Source organism: Carcharhinus amblyrhynchos, chromosome 10, assembly GCF_965287045.1.
Source record: "Carcharhinus amblyrhynchos chromosome 10, sCarAmb.v2.hapA, whole genome shotgun sequence".
NCBI lineage: Eukaryota > Metazoa > Chordata > Chondrichthyes > Carcharhiniformes > Carcharhinidae > Carcharhinus > Carcharhinus amblyrhynchos.
Window position 1 is genome coordinate 37,355,107 of NC_137333.1, and position 20,349 is coordinate 37,375,455.

Genomic DNA, 20,349 nt, shown 5'->3' on the forward strand with positions numbered 1-20,349 from the left:
TTCCCCGGAATCCAGCGACGTCTGGAAAATAACCACCAAGGCATCCACTATCACCTCCGCCATTTCTTTCAGAACCCTCGGATGCATTCCATCCGGTCCTGGGGACTTGTCCACAATCAGCCCCTCCAGTCTGTCGCGCACCACCTGTCTAGTAACAGTAATGTCATTAAGACCCTCCAGTCCTACCACCTTTCCATCGCTAACACCCGGCAAATTATTCACGTCCTCCTCCGTGAAGACAGAAACAAAAAAGTTATTCAAGACCTTAGCCATATCCCATATGGATGTTGAGAAGATATTTCCTCTTGTGGGTGAGAGCAGAACTCTGAGGGCACTGCTTTAAAATTAGGGGTCACCCTTTTAGGATAGAAATTAGGAGACTTTTTTCTTGTGTTGTGACGTTGGAACTCTCTGCCCCAAAATGCAGTCAAAGCAGGTCACTGAATATTTTTAAAGCGGAGATAGATCTTTGTTAAGAAAGGGAATCAATGGTTATGAGGGGTAGATGGTAAATGTGGAATCCAAACCACAATCAGATCAACCATGATCTTATTGAATGACGGAACAAGGTCTCTGTGTGTTCCTACGTACCCATAACCATTAACCTAATGGGGAGCTGAGGAGTTTTTTTTAAGTAGTGGTTTGCAATGCACTCGATGCTCCACCTGAAAAGATGATGGAAACCGATTCAGTGGCAATTTTCAAAAGAACAGTGAATATATTTGTGAAAAGGAAAAATTGCTGATGGAAAAGCTGGGGAATGAGACTAATTTAGATAACTTTCAAAGAGCAAACAGAGGAGCAAAATGGTCTCTGGCTACTGAAAAATGCACTCGATAGATTAGAGATTGAAACTGGAGCCTACTCTGTCTGAGAACAACTCCACGCACTTCATTGCATTTTTATACTGATCCATCAAGAGAACTCGGACATTGCTGAACAATAATATTTTCAAATCACATAAACCTTATAGATTTTCTACAAATATCTACATATCAAAATTAATGCAGAAATATTGTTTTTAAAAACTGTAGCACTTCACAGCTAACCTTTTTCCCCTTTGGTTTGCGTATTTTCTTTAAAAACATTTGGGTGGAGCGAGCTATCTTGGATCTGGTGTTGTGTAATGAGGCGGGTAGAATTAGGGACCTTGCGATGAAGGATCCTCTTGGGGAGAGTGATCATTGTATGGTGGAGTTTCTGGTGCAGATGGAGGAGGAGAAAGTGGGTTCCCGGACACGCGTCCTTTGTTTGAACAGAGGGGAGTACGGTAGGATGACAGAAGAATTGGCAAATGTTGACTGGGGGAGCGCGTTGGAAGGTAGGTCTGCTGAGGAGCAGTGGAGGATCTTTAAGGAGATCTTTCTTGGTGCTCAGCAGAAATTTATTCCGATGGTTAAAAAGGACCGTAGGAGGAGAGGTAATAAGCCGTGGATAACGAAGGAGGTGAAGGAAAGTGTTAAATTAAAAGCGGAGGAATTTAGAGTAGCTAAGAGTAGTGGGCAAGAAGAGGATTGGGAGAGGTTTAAATGTCAACAAAGATTGACAAAGAAGTTGATAAAGAAGGGTAGGAGAAACTATGAAGCTGGGCTAGCGCTTAATATAAAAAAGGATAGCAAGAGTTTTTATAAATATATAAAAAGGAAGAGGCTGGCTAGGGTGAACGTTGGACCCTTAGAGGATGAGAGGGGGGACTTAGTGGTAGGGGATGGGGAAATGGCTGAGGTCTTGAATAACTTTTTTGTTTCGGTCTTCACGGAGGAGGATGTGAATAATTTGCCGGGTGTTAGAGATGGAAAGGTGGTAGGACTGGAGGGTCTCAATGACGTTATTGTTACTAGAGAGGCGGTGCTCGACAGACTGGAGGGGCTGATTGTGGACAAGTCCCCAGGACCGGATGGAATGCATCCGAGGGTTCTGAAAGAAATGGCGGAGGTGATAGTGGATGCCTTGGTGGTTATTTTCCAAACGTCGCTGGATTCCGGGGAAGTGCCGGAAGATTGGAAAACGGCTAATGTTACGCTGTTGTTTAAGAAGGGTGCCAGGCAAAAGGCGGGGAATTATAGGCCGGTTAGTTTAACGTCTATTGTAGGTAAAATGTTAGAATCCGTCATCAAGGAGGAAATAGCGAGGCATCTTGAGGGGAATTGCTTGCTAGAGCAGACGCAGCACAGTTTCGTTAAGGGGAAGTCGTGTCTGACAAATTTATTGGAGTTCTATGAGGATGTGTCTAGGGCGGTGGATAGAGGAGAGCCGGTGGATGTGGTCTTTCTTGATTTTCAGAAGGCGTTTGACAAGGTACCTCACAAGAGGTTATTGCAGAAGGTAAGGGGGCATGGAGTTGGGGGTAGGGTGTTAGCGTGGATAGAGGATTGGTTGTCAAATAGGAGGCAGAGAGTTGGGGTTAATGGGTGCTATTCGGATTGGCGGTTGGTGACTAGTGGAGTGCCCCAGGGGTCGGTGCTGGGGCCTCAGCTATTTACCATTTATATAGATGATCTGGAGGAGGGAACCGAGTGTAGGGTGTCGAAATTTGCTGATAACACCAAGATTGGTGGAACAGCAAATTGTGCGGAGGGTATGGAGAGTCTGCAGAAGGATCTAGATAGGCTGGGCGAATGGGCCAGGAACTGGCAAATGGAGTTTAATGTTGGCAAGTGCGAGGTGGTCCACTTTGGTAGGAATAATGGTAGGAAGGATTATTACTTACGTGGCGAAAAACTGCAGCAGGCGACGGTGCAGAGGGACCTCGGGGTCCTTGTGCATGAGTTGCAAAAACCCAGCCTGCAGGTGCAGCAGGTGATCAGGAAGGCTAATGGGATGCTGGCCTTCATAGCGAGGGGGATTGAATATAAAAGTAGGGAGGTCTTGCTGCGGCTGTATAGGGCATTGGTGAGGCCACAGCTGGAGTACTGTGTGCAGTTTTGATCACCGTACTTACACAAGGATATTTTGGCCTTGGAGGGAGTGCACAGGAGGTTTACTAGGCTGATACCGGAGTTGAGGGGGTTGAGCTATGAGGAGAGGCTGAATAAACTAGGCTTGTACTCGTTAGAGTTTAGAAGAATCAGGGGAGATCTCATTGAGACGTATAAGATGATGAATGGGATGGATAGGATAGAGGTGGAGAGACTCTTCCCGCTCAGAAAAGACAGTAGGACTAGGGGGCACAGCCTCAAGATAAAGGGGAGGCGGTTTAGAACGGAGTTGAGGAGGAACTTCTTCACTCAAAGGGTGGTGAATCTCTGGAATTCTCTGCCCGTTGAGGTGGTGGAGGCTGCCTCGCTAAATATTTTTAAGAAGCGGGTTGATGGGTTTTTGATAAGAGAGGGGATTAAGGGTTATGGGGAGAGGGCGGGAAAGTGGAACTGAGCCACAACAGATCAGCCATGATCTTATTGAATGGCGGGGCAGGCTCGAAGGGCTAGATGGCCTACTCCTGCCCCTATTTCTTATGTTCTTATGTTCTTATGTTCTTATGTTCTTATGTTCTTATGTTCTTATGTTCTTATGTTCTTATGTTCTTATGTTCTTATGTGAGTATGAACCCTTCGGAGGTTCTGTGATTACAATTGTTCATCAGGGACTGCCTCACAGCAGAATCACATTTCACACAGTTGTTTGGGTGTGAAACCCAAAAAGTTTTCAGGTCTTGCCTTATTGGCAAACTCATAAATAGGGCCCAAGCTATTTGCTCACCATGCAAGCATGATGCTGGAATAGGATGCAGTGGAGCCATCCTGTGAAGTAACAGCTAACCTGAACAGTTCATTGCTTGCTGCATATTGCACATGCTCACGAATGGGCCTAAAGCAGGTACTTTCAGTCCTGAAAAGTGTCCCGTCTATCTCTGATTACCCTGGAAATGTGAGTTATCTCAAAAAAATGGAAAAACTGGTGAGGCCAACTATCTCATACTACTTGTATGCTGTAGCTACATGCATTGTGTTCACAGCTTAACAGGAAAAAGACACGTGAGTAATGTTTATTATCTCCACATATGTAGGCAGTATGGCTTAAAGTCTGGCGGATCATATCAATCGGCAAGTCCCTTCAGCTGTTCGCAACAGGCAAGTACAGACTATAGTCAACCAGCCCTTGCCTGCAAAACTCAGTGTCCAACATTAGATGTGATTCCGCAAAAGGACAGTGCTTACTAAACAAATTGAGAGTGCTAAGGATTACACTGACAACCATTTTGGGCAGCACAGTGGCCTTGTTTTTTAGCACTCCTGTCTCATAGCGCCAGGGACCTGGGTTCAATTCCAGCCTCAGGTCACTGTCTGTGTGGAGTTTGCACGTTCTCCCGTGTCTGTGTGAGTTTCCTCCCACAGTCCAAAGATGTGTGGATTAGGTTGATTGGTCATGCTAAATTGACCCTTAGTGTCAAGGGGATTAGGAGGGTAAACGTGGGGTTAAGGGAGAAGGACCTAAGTGGGATTGTTGTCAGTGCAGACTCAATGGACCAAGCGGCTGCCTCCTGCACTGTAGATTCTATAATTTAAAGCTCAGTGATCGGGCTCAGTGTGGCACACTCGCACGCACATTGTATGCACATTGTGCCTGATTCAACTGAACAAAATAGGTGACAGCCATTCTCTGGTTCATTCTCCAGGGCAATGTCTTGACCAATCAGAATCAACCTGCTTGGTTTGCATTTAAACAAAGCTTGGCAGTTATCAATTAACAGGTACATTCTCCATGACAACATCTCTACCAATCAGAGTTCACTTGCCCATCAATCAGCATTGTCTTCACATGGAGTATACACTGCTGTTCCCTTTGCATTCGATATTCTTGCAAATGGCCTGATGAATGCAACATAAAAAGTTTTGACATTTCCTTTTCAGCAATACTTACACTCGAGCAAAGAAATGGAAGAGAATCTATCCTACACAGCAGGACCACTTTTCTATCTTTCAAAATTCTAGTTCCACTTGGACCCTCCCTCCAGCACCTTACCCTCTCTAATCTTCTTACATGGAACAAATGATGTGACATCGGCCATCTCAAATTCTCTGTTCCCCTCACTCGTAGGAAAACAAGAGTTGAACAGGCATGGCCATTTGGCCAACTGAGCGTATTCCACGATTCAATAAGATCATAGTGGATCTGGTTGTGGTCTCAACTGCACTTTCCCGTCTGCCCCCATAACACTCCCTTATCTATCCAGTTGAGTCTTGACCATATTCAGTAACTCAGTCTCAACTGCTGTCTGGGGGAGAGAGTTTGACATACCAATGACCCTCAGAAACAATCCTCCTCATTTCTAAATTAAGAGGGATATCTCTTGTTTGTAAATTCTATCCCCACGTTCTAGCCTTCCCAGTAAGAGGAAACATTTGCCTGACATCCTCCCTATGAAGGTTAGGGGAGGCAATGATGTAGTGGTATTGTAACTGGACTAGTAATCCAGGGAAGTGCTCTGGGGACCCAGGTTTGAATCCCATCACAGCAGTTGGTGAAACTTAAATTCAATAAAAATCTGGAATTACAAGTTTAATGATCATGAAACCATTGTCATAAAAAAAACCCAGCTGGTTCATTAATGTGTTGTTGGGAAGGAAATCTGCCATGCTTTAAAAATTTTGGCGGGATTTAAATTCAATTACTAAAAAAAAGCCTGGATTTAAAATCTAGTGTCAATTATGGAGATGGTCATTGATCGTCATAGAAACCCATCCACCTGGTCTGACCTATATGTGACTCCAGAAATGTGGTTAACTCTTAACTGCCCCTTCAAAGGCAATTGGGGATGGGCAATAAATGCTGCCCCAGCCAGCGCTGCCCACATATTTTTTAAAAAAAACCTTGTTCTTGAATTGCTATTTTGCAATCCACAAGGACCCTTCCTGAATCTAAGGATGATAACCAATACCTTATTATTTCTGCAGCCACTTATTAAAGACCACAGAATACAAGCTGTCAAGTCCTGTGGCTTGTCAGCCTTTAGGTCTAATAGTACCTGTTAATGGTTATTGTTTCAACTATCTACCTCTCTGATTTTCAAGTATGTTTTGGAAGTTTTGTTTTTAAGTGTTTTTAAAGCGAAGATGACACAAAATACTTCATGAATGCTTGTGTTATTCCTTGTTTTTTTCATTATTAATTCCCTAAATTCGCCCTCCAGTGAACCAACACTCACTTTACTAGTTGCTTTCCTTTTTAAATGCTGTTGAATCAAATTTTTTATCTTTGAGTCGAATTTCTCCCTTTATCATTCTTTGCTAGTCCTTAAAATCTCCCCAATTTTCTGACCTACCAGTAACCTTTGCAGAATTGTACAGTGCTTTTTTTTTCCCCTTTAACTTCCTTATTTTGCCATGGATAATACATCCTTCTCAAAGAACCTTTCCTTTTCATGGGCCTAAATCTTTACTGACAGTTACTAAATACCTCCTTTAAAGTCTGCCTCATCATCTCTATTGCCCACTCTTTAATCCAGTTTCCAAGTCCACTGTAGCCAACTCTGTCTTTATATTCTTGTTTATTCTTCTTTTATTTTAAGTTTAAAACACTTTGACTTCTCGCCTTCAAACTGAACATGAAAGTCATCATATTTATGATTGCTATTGCCTTGAGGCTGCTTTACCAAGTGGGTATTGATTTATAACTCTAATCTACCTCCCTCTGAATTTGCTTCATAGTAACTTCATTGCTGTTAATGTAAGCCTATTGTGACACTAATTAATAAGCTTTAAACTCAGTTGTCTCAGATCCAACCCTAATATTATCAGTAAACATGTTGACAGAAGCAATCTTGTTTTTGCTTGATGAACTCACCTCTAATTATTGAAAGCTGAATGAGAACATCTGATGGCTGATCCTCCCTCCCCCGAACCATAGTGCCACCACTAACCATCAAACTATCATTCCCCAGACCATCACTAATCTCATCTCTTGAGACCTCCTCTGTGTGGCCTCCAACCTTATAGTTCCCAAACCCTGCACAATCTACTTTACTTCCTTCCCAGGATCCACAAACAAGATTTTTCTGCTGCCTGTTCTACCCCGTATAATTAAAGCCATGTCTTGGTTTTATTTTTTTTCAGCCTTGCCTTGCCTGCATCTGTGACTCTTCTGAAAAGCCCCGTTACTTGAACAGTTTCATGTTTCCGAGCCTTCACCATTTCCGTTTTGCTATGGATGCCCAATCCCTCAGCCCCACCAGCATTGACTAAGGACTCTTTGTTCCTTTCTTGGACAGAGGTTCAACCAGTCCCCATCTACAACCATACTGCTTTGCCTGGCTAAACTTATTTTTGCACTGAACAACCTCTCTGTTTTCAGTCCGTTCACTTCTTCCAAGTAAAAAATGTTGCTGTTAGAACCCGTATGGTTTCCAGCTATCCATCCTATCTTTTATAGGATATGTGAAACATTCTTTGTTACAATTATACTTGGGTTTTCTTCCTTATTTCCCTTTCCAATATATTAGTGATTGTATCAGAGCTGCTTCCTGGTCTCCCCCAGAAATGCAAAATTTAATCAACTTTGCTTCCTTTTTCTATATTTCGCACTTCTCATTCAGTCCATCTTCTACTCTTCTGATGCTCAGCTTCTCTGTCTCCATAAGTTATCAACTAATATCTGCAATAAGCCACTGCTACCTACTTTTTCTCTCAACCCTCCTCTATTCATTCTCCCAGTTTTTCCTCTCCTGTGCTGATGATTCCGTCTTAGCAGCGCTTCTAATGTGTCTTCCTTTATGCTGAACTGAGAATTCAGTTGCGTCGAACTATAATTGGCAGGGCTTTTAACTGAGTGTATCATATTTCTCGCACTTTTACTTTCATGTCATCCCTTCCCTTCCAGAACAACAAAATTGTCTCCCTTGTCCTCACCTTCCACCCAATCAGTATCCACACTGAACAGACTTCACCACTTATGCCATCTCCAGCATGATGCCACAACAAAAACATCTCTTGTTTTCATCATTCCCCTTCAGCACTTTAAAAGGACTGTTCCCTCTGCAGCACCCTGATCACATTCAATCACAGCCTCTCACCTCAGGGCTTCTTCCCAATGTAAGTCTTGTTTAAACCTCTTCACTTCCCACTGTCCCAGCCGCAATCAGTCCTCCCAGATGAAGCAGCAATTTATTGCATTTCTTTCAATTTGGTATGTGTATCCACTGCTCACAATGCATTCTGCTCTACACTGGCAAGACTACAGGCAGATTGGGTGATTGTTTTGCTTTGCAAATCACCTGTTATCAGACTGCAAGTATGGCCTTGAGCTTCCAGTGAGCTGTCATTGTAATTCTTCACACTAATGCTCTAACCTTTCTGCCCTCAGCCTCCTCTACTATTGGAGCTCAACGTAGCCACTTAACAGCTGTCCAGATTCAACAATCTGTGCAACAATTTCGGGTCATAACTTCTGCTTCTGGTTTTTCGGATGACATCTGTTGATAATGTTTCTGCTATTGCCATTCCACCCTCCTCTAGACACATCCTCTTGTTTCTTGTTCAGCTGTTGTCCCCTTTTTGCTTTGCACTGTCATCCCTTTTGCCATTCAAACTCATTTGTCTTCCCACTGATCATAGGCCTTCTTGTTGCCCTTTCCTCTCCTCCCATTTTTCTCTCCCTCTGTACTTGATTAAACTTAGAGTAGAATCTCTACAGTGCAGAAACAGGCCATTTGGCCCATTGAGTTGGTATCGACCCTCAAAGAATATCCCACCCAAATGCTAGCCCCATAACCCCATGTATTCACCCTGCTAATCCACCTAATCTGAACATCTTTGGACACTAAGGAATAAATTAGCATGGCCAATCCATCTAATTTGCACATCTTTGGACTGTGGAACAAAATCAGAGCACTTGGAAAAACCCATGCAGACACAGGAGAATGTTCAAACTCCACATGCAGACAGTCAGCCAAGGCTGGAATTGAACCCAGATCCTTGGCACAGAGACAGCAGTCACGAAGTGGAGATGCCAGCATTGGACTGGGGTAAAAACAGTAAGAAGTCTCTCAACAACAGGTTAAAGTCCAACAGGTTTATTTGGTAGCAAACGCCACTAGCTTTCAGAGCGCTGCTGCTTTCTCAGGTGAATGACTACCTGACAAAGGAGCAGTGCTCCAAAAGCTAGTGGACTTGCTACCAAATAAAGTTGTTGGACTTTAACCTGGTGTTGAGAGACTTCTTACAGAGGTAGCAGTGCCAACTGCTGTGCCACCTTGACTAATAGCTTGACTGTTGCTGAATAGAAACAATGAGCTTGTTTCACATCTGCCCTGATGTGGTAGAATAACAAATAATGTATTGAAGAGAAGAAGTCACTGTTTTTCCCCCAAACACATGCTACATTATTCCGATTGTCATGGGATTGCATTGATGAAGTTGCAGGTTAAATTTATTAATTTCTGTTTCAAACTTTTTCCAATTCTGATGAAAGTTCATCAACATGAAACAGTAATCTTGTTCCTCATTTCAAAGGTGCTTCCTGACCCACAGAGTTTCTAGCATTTTCTGCTTTTTTTAATTATAATAATAATAATAATTGATAGCTGTTTACTTAAAATTTATATCCCTATAAATATGTTCACGGCACTTGCGTTCTTCTGGAAGCAGGAGATGATAAATGAAGCCTTTGTGTTCAAATTGCCATGTCTTTAAAGCAAGTGACAAGTATTAGGCAATTGAATTAACTGTAAAAATACAAAAAAAGGATTGCAATTTGATTTGATAACTGTTGTGATGACATTGTGCCTTTGACAAAAGGAATCAATGTATGGTGTATGTTATCCTTAAATTGGATCCTTCAGGGGGAAATGCAATGTGTTAATGTTATTATGTTGCTATGGTAATACTTTTTTTTACTCTAGTTATGGATATTGATAAATGTAGCTTTTATTGTCCATCCATAATTGTCACTGAAGGTGTGGTGAACCAAATTAATAACTGATATCTTGCTAACCAACATCAATGGACAATTGACCACTATCTACTGGTTCTGAAACCACATCTAGGCCAAACTGAGTAAGGGTAGCAGACTCTCCTCTCCTAGAGTGCATTAGCAAACAAGATGGATTTTTATGACTATCTGATAACTGCATAGTCAGCATTACTGATGCCAGTTTTCTACTCCTGATTTGATGAATTGAATTTAAATTCCCCAGCGGGCAGCATGGGAGTGACACAGCAACACAGTGGTTAGCACTGCTGTCTCACAGCACCAGGGTCCTGGGTTCAATTCCCACCTTGGGTCACTGTCTGTGCGGAGTTTGCATGTTTCCCCACCCCACCCCTGGGTCTGTGTGGGTTTCCTCCGGGCACTCCAGTTTCCTTCCACAGTCCGAAAGACATGCTGGTTATGTGCAGAGTCTCGAACACACGCCAGAGTGTGGCGACTAGAGGAATTTCACAGTAATTTAATTGCAGTGTTAATGTAAGCCTTACTTGTGACTAATAAATAAACTTTAAAGTTGTCATGGTGGGATTTGAATTTGTATCTCTGGATCATTAATTGAGACCTCTGGATCATTTATTCCATAACCTAAATCTACCATTCCTAATCTTTGTTGAAAAGTGAAGTTGTACACTTCCTCCATTCTGTTTGCACACTGCTGGCCTCTTAATGACAAAAGTTTTGGACCAGCATTTTGCTCCTAACCGTGTCCACAATGTGGTCAATCCTACTGACGGCTTGACCTCAAACAGGATATTCAAATACGCAGGTGACCTTTGCACTGAGCCTGTCCAGCAATGTTTTTTACACAAAAGGAAAATAGGGTGTCTGTTTCTGTCAGTTATTGTGGAGTTTGTATCCGCAGGCTGCTCTGGCACGTCATCAAAAAGTTATCAAGGCACTGTCCCAAGGAAGAGATTGTCATAAGTCTTGGTTATTTTGCATTTAAAATGAGTAACTTCGATCAGTACCTAACGGTAGCGTGTACTGAAGTATTAGCCCAGTCATGGTGTAAAATAATTGGATTTTCCTGCCTTCACTGCAGCCAGCAGCAGGAGGAGCACTGATTTAAATATGCAGACTTCTAGTTTAGGGTATTTGATTCAGACTTCTTTGATACAACAACATATACTATAAAACAACATACTAAACAGTAGGATGCTGTTGAATGGTACTTATACCTACATTACAAATGATGACACTTCAAAAGTAATTTGTCAGACATTCTGAGATCATGAAAGATGCTACATAATTGTAGGTTTTTTCTGTATTTTGTTCTTAGTCCTGAATTTCTATGCTTTAGATTCACAACATTTATAGAACACCTTTAATGTAAAGACATTGCAGGGCATTTCATAGGAACACTATTAGACAAAATTTGACACCTAGCCACTTATCCACAGTACCACTAAGACCACCTATTGGGACCTGTGTAACAGCAACTCACTCTGTCCCTGCTTACAATTATACCACAGAAATCCGCATCCATATCTTTGTTATTTCTAAACTTTTCCAAAGAGCTGCCACATCTACCTTCTGTCAATTCAGGCCTTCCTCACCTCAAGTCCTTTTCACACTTCACCTCTGTTCTTACTGACCCACATTTGGTTCATGGTTAAGCCACATCTTAAACTTAAAATTCTCATCCTTGTTTTGAATCCCTCCTTATGCCTGTAATCTCCTTTAGCCCAAGAAGTCTCCAAGAAAACTGTGCTCCTCCAGTTCAGGCCTCTTGACCATCTCAATTTTAATTTCTCCAGCACCAATGGGTTGTGCCTTCACCCGTCAAACCCCTTTGTTCAGGAATTCTCGCCTAAACCCCTTCACTTGTTTACCTTTCTTTGTCCCTTTTAAGACCCTTCTTAAAACCTAGACTTTTGTCACCTGTCCTAGTACCTCTTTTTTTTTATGTGGCTCATTCTCAACATTTATTTGACATTGCTGCTGTAAAATGTCTTTGGATTTCATTAATACGTTCAAGCATCTATTTAAGTACAAGTTGTAGCTGTTCTTGTTGTTGACCTGTTCTACAAGAAAGTTAGAGAAAATAATAGGGAAGAGTAGTAATTGTTGTAATTAAGAAGAAAATCATTCCAATCTTGAAGCATGAAATGAGATATAAGCAGGCAGTGGAGGTTTTATTTTCTTCATGGGATGGAGCACCATGGGCAAGGATTTGCTGCTCATCCCTAATTGCATTGACTGAATAACTTGCTAGGTCATTTCAAACGGGCAGTTAAGAGCGGATCACATTGTGGTGGATCTGGAGCCACATGTAGACCAGACCAGGAAAGGATGGCAGATTTCTTTTCCTAAAGGACATTAGTGAACCAGATGAAGGGTTTCTACGATGATATAACTGAGGCTAGATTTTAAATCCAGATTTTTGTTTTTAAATTTCATCAACTGTTGTGGTGGGATCTGAACCGGGCATCTGAATTACTATTCCAGTGACATTACCGTTATGCCACCATCTCCCATCTAATGCAGAATTAAGCAAATAGTTTTAAAATGACAATGGGAGCTGTATATAGTCTCCATGATGGCAGCTATGAAGTGACGGAGTGAGTAAATGTAGAAATTCATAAAGAATGCAGAAAAGGCAGAGTGTTTTAAATTGGAGGGTTAAAGGCATCAAAGAACAAAAAAAATTACAGCACAGGAATCGGCCCTCCGAGCCTGCACCGACCATGTTGCCCGACTGAACTAAAACCCCCTACCCTTCCGGGGACCATATCCCTCTATTCCCACCCTATTCACGTATTTGTCAAGACGCTCCTTAAAACTCACTACGTATCTGCTTCTGCTACCTCCCCCAGCAATGAGTTCCAGGTGTATATATATATATATATATATATATATATATATATAAAACAAAAGTCTGACCCATACATCTCCTTTAAACCTTGCCCCTTGCACCTTAAACTTGTGCCCCCTAGTAATTGACTCTTATACCCTGGGGGAAAAAGCTTCTGACTATCCACTGTGTCCATGCCTCTCATAATCTTGTAGATGTCTATCAGGTCGCCCCTCAACCTCCATCGTTCTTGTGAGAACAAACCACGTTTCTCCAACCTCTCCTCACAGCTAATGCCCTCCATACCTGGCAACATCCTGGTAAATCTTTTCTGCACCATCTCCAAAGCCTCCTCATCTTTCTGGTATGTGGCGACCAGAATTGAATACTATATTCCAAGTGCGGTCTAACTCAGGCTCTATAAAGCTGGAAAATGACTTGCCAATTTTTAAAATTCAGTACCCCGGCCGATGAAGGCAAGCATGCCATGTGCCTTCTTGACTACCTGCTCCACCTGCATTGCCACTTTCAGTAATCTGCTTACCTGTACACCCAGATCCCTTTGCCTATCAATACCCTGAAGGGTTCTGCCACTTACTGTATATTTCCTATCCGTTTTCTAATCTGCTAATCCAATTCTATATGAAAGTTAATGAATTTCTTGTGTGAATGGGATTGTTTCCAAAAGCAATATTTCCAAGAACCAAGAAGGGGAAGACCATTTTAGATATGCTAATGAAAAATGAGCCAGATTCATTTTAAAACCTAATAGCGTGTGAACAGTTATGTAATAATGCTCATAATATGACTGAGTTCAATGGAGCATTTGAAGGAGAGAAATACTGACCAACTAATAAGATTCTAGGTTGAATTAAGGCTGACTTCAAAGACATAGAGCCTGTCCTCAGTAAGCCAGGCAAATTTGTTCTTGGGTAAAAGATCAGTGAGATGTGTTTTATAATACAGAATCAAATTATACCCCTAAGAGACGAGAGTTGCCAAAAAAGCCAATGATTCACAGCTTAAGAAGTAACAGCCAATTTAAAGCTAAAAGAAAAACATAAAACAGTTGCAAAAAAAAGTGTCCTGATAACGGAGAAGAATACAAAGAACAGCAAGGATGATAAGATATTAAGGGATACAAAATATGGGGTATAAAAATAAACTTTCAAGAAGTATTAAAATCAATGCAACAAAACATACAATTATTTAAATAGGGGTCAGGAGTACATGAGGCCCTTCAGAACCGACGATGATGATAACTGTCATTGAAAATACAGAAATAGTGAACATACTTAATAATTATTTGCATCAGTATTTACAGTACAGAAATAGGTCAACCATGCCAGGACATCACAAGGAAACTAATACTGAATCAGGGACAGTAATCTGCAAAGTTGCTGCAATTATTTAAAAGAAGAGAAACAAATATCTAGCACAAGATGATTTCCACCCAAGGGCTTTAAAGAAAGTAGGTGAGAACATTGCTTGACTATAATCTTCCAAAGTTCTCTTGATTCAGGAACCATTTGCGCATATCACTCCATTTAACACAGGTTACAGAGGAAACCCAGAGCATTATGAATCAGTTAACCTAAAACCTGTTGATGTGAAAATTGCTGAAATTTATAATGAACAACAAGATGATTGAAGCAAATGCTTGGTAACACCACCACCTGCAAGTCACGTCCACATTTACTGGGGAATCTCTCATTGCTCTTTCACTGTTGGTGGGTCAAACTCCTTCCCTAACAACACTGTGAATCCACCTATAGCACATACATTGTAGCAGCTCAACACAGCCTCACTGATAAATACTGGATGTGCCAGCAAGGCCCATATTTTATGAATTATTTGTAAAGCTGATCGGAAGGAGCCAGCATGGATCTGCAAAGTGTAGATGATGCCTCATGAACGTGATCAAATAATTTGAAGAAGTGACTAAAGTATGTCTATGCATACTACTATTTATATGGACCTCCAGAAGGCATTTGATTAAAACACCTCATAAGTGACTGTTAGCTAAAGTTGGAGCTCTTGGAATAGAAGGTAAATTATTGACCTGATTGAGAATTTGCTGAGCAGCAGGAAATTGAGGACTTGGATAAAGCGACCTTTTTCTTCAGGTATCATGCCCTCAAAATGCATTGGCAGCCATGGATCTCCATGTTAATCTTGCTCTGGAAATGTGGATGATCTTTGGTGCATACACCCAATGAGGCTTGTTTAAAAAGATTGTCTACTTCAATCTCTTATCATCAACATCAGACATTCTAAACCATGATTTGGTTCTGGGCAGGTTTTCAAGTTCACTGGATGTCATCATGATATCCTGTAATTCATCTGTCTTAGGACCTCAACTATTCTTTAGTCCTCAATGAGTTAAATGATGGAATGATAAACTGCATGTGCAAATATGCCAATGGCACAAAGATAGGTGATACATTATCGGCACCAAAGATAGATAAATTGTTGGCTATCCATCACTAGTGAGAATGAGTTCTAAGATGGCTGGGGCAATTTGGAAACTGCAGAGTAAATGGGCTATAGAATATTTAGTGTCATGTGAGATTTAATTGTGTGCTATCAGTTCAGGTCACGGCATGTTCTTTTCATTGCGATTGCTTTTCCTCTTTATTTTGTTGTCTTTGGATCTCAAATGCTGGTGGCTGAAGAGCTTGGGAGATGTGCTCGGAAAGAAGGATTGTTTTGCATCTTTTATGATGGATAAACTATTGCATGCCAGCTTCCACATCTATCTTGATAGAAGGAAGCTTCATCCAATGGTCAGGTAACTGATATGATTGGAAGTTTTGTTCTGCTTTACCCTTTGTCCACCAGGGCAGCCATTGAGATACTCCAGACGCTGGATCTTCCTCTGCATGTTCTGCTATTAGGACTTTGGCAAATAAATCCATATCTGAATATTTTTCAGATTCCTAAACCGGCTGTAAGAAGAGTTTTCCAGGGTATCCCTCTGGGGCATCTTGTACTCAGCTGAACTCAACTAATACAGCGACCATGAAAGACAACGCTAGAGTGAAATGAAAGTCAGCAAGTACTGGCTAACCTTTCTTGCATAATAGTACAAGTATGAGATTGTTATACCCTTCTGAACACTTCAGTTTCCTGCCAGTCACCCAAACTAAGGGATCCAGTTACAATATTACACATTATTATCTTAGCCAATAATGCTCTAGCTGTCAGAATTAAGAACTCATTAGTCTATTGCATCTGTAAGTTATTCCCTTGTTACTTGGAAACCCAGCTACATAAAGTTGGTTGCTTCAAGGATATTACTAAGACCTGCAAATTTTAATTGGTAAGGGAAGTCAATTCCCTTGCCTATGTCCGGTCCCATTATCAGCACAAGCAACCATACCAACCTCGTAAACCATGAGCTAATGCATTTCCATACATTCTAAAGCCCTGATTAATTTGCAGCTACCTGACTCCAGCTGATAAGGTGAACTGCTCCCTCTATGCTCTATTGTCTCAAAAGAATTTGATCTGCCTACCACAGTCCCGTCATGCTGCATAGATTGCCCATTGGCTAAACATAGCCAGACTTACTGCAAAACATTATGAATACAGTTTAATTTCATAATACTTGTAGTTATACAGACAATGCATTTGCATATTGTGTTAGGCACGTGGTGAATCATTAATCTATATGGCACCCTGTAATCTTTATCTTAATCTAGTCTACTTATTATAGTAAATTTAAAATGAGGGTTTTTTATTACTCTCCTTCACAGGCTTTTATGATAAAGAAAGCAGTCCTGGGCATGGAGTCCCACTGTACTTTACCCTGTTTTGATCAATCCTTTCTTACTCATTGCTCAGGTTCTGTGGTGAGGATGAGGGGGTGGACTTTGGAACTTGATATTATATGCAGTGTACTTGGCAACATAAAATTACAATGAGATACTGTAGGTTAAACGAATGGATGAAGAGGTGGTAAATTGATTTTAGTGTAGGCAAATGTAATGCTTAGGTCTAAAAGGGATGAAACAGGGTGTTTTCTAAATGATGAACTCTAGCAACGGTGGAAGTCTAAAGAGATTTGGACACTTGGGTAAGTAGATACATTAAAATGTCATGTCCAGCACATAAAATTTAAAAAGCTAATGAAATATTGGTCTTTTTATATACTGCTCTTTTATATTCAGGGTACCACTGTAAAAGGACCTTGCAATCATGCTTCAGCTCTCAGTTACAGTTAAACCACATCTCAACTACAGTGAACAGTTTTTTTCTTCAAAGATTTCAATATATCAAGGGGATTTGATCAGGTAGTTTGAGAGAAACTATTTACACTGGTTGGGATTCAAGGAATATGTGGCATAGTCTAAACACTGGAACCAAACCTTTCAGAAACTAAAATAGGAAACACTTATGGCCCAAACAATGGCATATTGCTTCTCTCTTCTACAAACTGTAGCTGGTTCTTGATAAATTTTTAAAATTAAAACTCAGATTGATAGACCTTTTTGTTAACCAAAGATGAGGGGATATGTGGCGTAGGCGGATCTATTGAATGGTGGAGCTGGCTCTTGGAGTTAAATAGCCTGATTTACAAGGAGATTTAACATTGGATCAGCTGTGCTGGCTCTGCCCACAAACTATGGTAGTGAATATTTGACAAAAGAAATCTCTGCAAGTCAACATAAGTCTTCATGTACAGGGCAGTTGTCACAATATTCCTGGACTGTGTCAGCAATCTATAACAGCGTGAGGAAAATTTCCTCAGCAAAGCTTATACTGAGTCCTCCAGACTCAATAGGAGGACAGTTAAACAAATGCTGATGTCTTTCTTGAAACCAGTTCCATAAGCATTTGGGTAAAACTGCTACAAAATCACCTTGATGGACTGGACACTGTCTGTCTGGATGGCTGAAAACCATCACCCGTACCAGATCCTGTACCAGATCTCAACCCTCAAATTATCAACGTTCACGGGAGGACAAAGGAATTCTTGAAAGACACTCTGAAGGTCTCCTTGCAGTGCAGTAGCATTGACATTGATGGTTGAGAGGAACTTGCTGCCAGTTGTCAAGAATGGCAGCAGCTTGTCCATCAAGTCTCATCATGCTCTTAAGTTACAGAATCTTGGTGTGGCAGTGGATGAAAAGGACTTGGTTTTAAGTTACATTATATAAAGGAGTATTACTGCTGTACTTGGTCCTCAAGTTGTCTGAGTTCCTCCACAAAAACATGACATCATACCTGTGGTTGGTACCTGCAGATTGCCAATGCAGTAAAAGATATGCTGCTGCATTGAGCTTTTCCAAAATGGCTCTTCACATATCTATTATCAGAATTAAGTTAAGGAGCTTGTTTCATTGCGAGCAGTCATCCATCTTACCCTATTGTTTGATCCATTCCCTGCAGCTTTATATAATTTCCTGTTCTTTGTCTCTGTTCCCTTCACACATGCAATCCTTTTACTATCATTGGCTAATGCAATCTTCACCCAAACTCTGGAAATTGTGTACTCTATCTCTCTCTACCTTCTGCAACATGCCTAACTTCAAAAGCCTCATTGAAACAAAACTCCAAGCTCTTGGCCATCTTTCCTCCAAGGTTGTTAACTTTTCAGGATTGAGTAAAGTCTCCATGATTTAAAGGCAAATTTCCTGCAAGTGCATAAACCCTAAGATTTTGAATTCCCTTCCTAAGCTTCTGATTTCTACCTCTCGCTCAACCTTTTAAGACACTCCTTAAAATCTACACCTCTGTCCTAGCATCTCCTTCATGCACTTGATGTCAAATTTTGCTCTTGTGAAACTGTTTGGAACATTTTAAAACCTTAATGGACTAACGTACCAGTGAGATGTTGTTGCTTTGTCTCTGCTGCAAGAAAACTCGGGAGGAAAAAATGTGTTTTTAATCATTACCTTTTGAATGCATTTTTTTTTTGTTGTTTGTGAGAAAACATTTTGGAGATGGGTAATAAAGATTTTTTGAATTGGTGACAGAGTTGGGAATGGGAACTTATAATGAATTTTCCAGTGGTACATTGCACCAGAGTTCATAGAATCATAGAAAACTTACAGTGCAAAAAGAGGCCGTTTGGCCCATTGAGTCTGCACCAACCACACCCACCCAGGTCCTACCCCCATATTTTTACCCACTAATCCCTCTAGCCTACACATCATAGGACTCTAAAGGGCAATTTTTAACATGGTCAATCAACCTAACCCACATATCTTTGGACTATGGGAGGACACTGGAGCACCCCCAAGGAGAATGTACAAACTCCAGACAGACAATGACCCAAGCCAGGAATTGAACCCAGGACCCTGAAGCTATAAAGCAGCAGTGCTAAGCACCGTGCTACTGTGCCATTGATAAGCTTAGTGTTTTGAACTGCCCCACACATATTCACACACACTATCCCTGGGAAGTTCCTTGGGATGTTTTTCCTTGTAAAAGTTGCTTTATAGTGCAAATCATTATGTTTTGTAAATACGGAAAAGTGTTTTGCAATTCTGATAGGTTCACCTGTTGAGTTGTTTGCTCACATCTCTGATCATAGAAATGATTCTTGAAATTTAAGTTGCAAAATCTGAACTGAATGATTCTGATAAACTAACCAGATCTGTGTCATTTTATTACAACAGTTTTGTGTGTTTTCATAAATCAAATGTAAAACAGTCCCTCCATTTTGGAAACACTATAAGCTAACACTTCCACCTTGTTCTGCTATTCTTCTGTCACCAGTTTGGTAGATTGTAGAAGTGCACAGTAAATTTTTTGCATTTAGATGTAAAGAGAAAACATCTAAGTTTTTTTTATACAACCTATGAAATTGTTAGAAGCAAAAGAACAATTTAAATTTAGATAGTGCCTTAAAGTAATAAAACATCACAAATCACTTCACTGGAGCATTATAAGACACTGAGAATGATATAGAATCACTTCCAACATAAGAAGTGTCTACTGAAGTTCCAAATCTTACTTCGAGGGTCAAAGACAGCCAAATTCTAGAATATAATGGACAACTAAAGAGAAATAGATGTCGTCCTGATCAACTTACTACTTAATTGTGTATAATGATAAATGATGTGTTACACTGTCTGGATTATTGTTGATCCTATATATAACACTGCAGTAATTTGTTGTCATGACCACAGAAGTAAATGAGGAGGGTGTTACATATTTAAAAGGGTTGCATGGTTTGAGCTGACCACGTGATTTGATGGTGATGTTTAGGGCGTTTGCACAGGCTGCTGTTTTACTTTCAGTTGCACTCTGTGCAGTGCAGAGAACGTCTCTTTCAATAATCCTGCTGTATGTTAGTTTGAATCTAAGTATTCAATTTGTTAAAACCCACAACCCCAACATAGTTACACCATTACAGACACTGAGCCAGAAAAAGATATTAGGTAAGATGACCTAAAGCTTTGTCAAGAAGTAAGATACAAAAATGGAGAGGTGGAGGGAGGGTGTCCCAGAGGAAGGGGCCTAGGCAACTGAAGATCAATGGTGAAGTGATTAAAATAATGGATGCACAAGATGCCAGAATTAAAGGAGTGTAGATATCTTGAAGGAGGAGATTACATAGGTGGGGCAGGGGTGAAACCATAGAAGGATTTGAACAATAGTGAAAATTTAAAATCAAGATACTG

At 40.8% G+C, this 20,349-nt stretch overlaps 1 protein-coding gene across 2 annotated transcripts in view; it reads left to right on the forward strand.

Annotated features, from left to right (window-relative positions):
- The window catches only part of LOC145348869 (ETS-related transcription factor Elf-1-like), a 153,318-nt gene that overhangs the window by 3,598 nt on the left and 129,371 nt on the right, over positions 1-20,349 (forward strand). Inside the window, exon 1 of one of the 2 annotated variants that reach the window (XM_080196889.1) lies at positions 4,676-4,690. The exons of the other annotated variant lie outside the window; for it this stretch is intronic. The gene's annotated coding sequence lies outside the window, so the exon portion shown is untranslated. Of the gene's footprint in view, positions 1-4,675; positions 4,691-20,349 lie in introns of those variants that run through there. 2 annotated transcript variants of the gene reach the window in all.